At 60.0% G+C, this 1,204-nt stretch overlaps 1 long non-coding RNA gene across 1 annotated transcript; it reads right to left on the bottom strand.

The window, feature by feature from the left end:
- Positions 1 to 282: 282 nt before the first annotated feature.
- Positions 283 to 1,204, bottom strand: LOC107184750. Its single transcript, XR_001515645.1, has 2 exons — positions 682 to 1,204; positions 283 to 526 (listed from the first exon to the last, which is right to left on the bottom strand). It is a non-coding gene; the product is annotated as an uncharacterized LOC107184750 (long non-coding RNA).

Raw genomic sequence — 1,204 nt, 5'->3', positions numbered from 1 at the left:
GGTTTACAGAAGGGGTGGGTGAGGAGAGGAAGGAGGGCCCAGGGACTCCTGGACACATTCCCCACAACTCCTCCTCCTCCCCCGACCCCCGACCACCATGAGCAGAGACCACTGCATGTTCGGGGTCTTGGGAAGTGGGAGGCAGGGCCTGGTCCAGCCCAGCACACACCTTCCCGGGGCGGAGGCTGCTCGGCAGGCGCCCTTGGGTGCTGGTCAGCCTGCGCGTCGGTCAGGTTGGCCCTGTGGTCTCTGAGGCCACCAGCAGAACACACGTTTCTCGTGTTTCATCTCCTTGGCTTTATTGATTGGTTATTGCTTGTTGATTTATTAATTCAGTTTGGTTCAGGCCGACGCAACAGACATTTTCGGAACATTTACTGGGTGCCAGGTGCTAGGACCACAGAGAACTCACAGTGACTGAACGCAGTGTCCAGATCCCGGGGTCCCGCCAGCAGCAGACCCACGGGCGGCCCCCCAGATGTCAAAGGGTCCCATTGACAGGGTGCTTTCATCTGCCACTGGCTTCCTTGGAATAGAGCAGTAGAAAGCCCAGGATCTGGTTTGGGAGGAGGAGAAATGAAGGAAGAGGAAAAGCAGGCAGGGAAGGGGGCTGGTGGAGGAGTGAGGAGGGAGGAGGGAGGCGGGCTGGGGAGGGGAAGGAATGCTGCTCAATGCTCCCACCTGGTGGTGGCCTCGGGAGCTGCCGGGCCTGGAGGGAGGCTTTGTGTGAGATGCGGCAGCTTGCTGGAGATTTCGTTTCTGGACTTCCGGTGCAGGTCCAGCCACCTGCCACCACGTGAAGGATTCTGGAGCCCCTGTCAGCTCTGCCGCTGCCCCCCAGTCCCTCTGCAGCCCTTCGTTCTGCACACGCCCCTCTAAAACCGTTAAAGCTCATTGTGGGGCCTCCGTTTCTTCCTCAGACGTAGGAGGAAGCCAATTAAAAGCTCATAGTACGAACAGGCCTTCCTGTGTGATTCATTTGCGCTAATGTGTGCGTGGGGCCGGGGGGGTGGGCGGTGTCATTTGCTTGGGGCCGTGCAGGAGGGATCTGGCCCGCGGACCATACCTGGGTGATGGAGAGACCAGCTGGCATCGGCCCCCCTTGCACTCCGAGCCTCCTTCACGGTGGTGCCCCTGTAGCTCTGCGGGTCAGGTGACTTTCTGAAGACCTCAGAGGCAGCCCAGGTGTTCTCCTTTGGGGTGT

This window comes from Myotis davidii, unplaced genomic scaffold (genome assembly GCF_000327345.1).
Source record: "Myotis davidii unplaced genomic scaffold, ASM32734v1 scaffold327, whole genome shotgun sequence".
NCBI lineage: Eukaryota > Metazoa > Chordata > Mammalia > Chiroptera > Vespertilionidae > Myotis > Myotis davidii.
The sequence above is the reverse complement of the archived record's forward strand: the minus strand, read 5'-3'. Positions and strand labels throughout refer to the sequence as shown.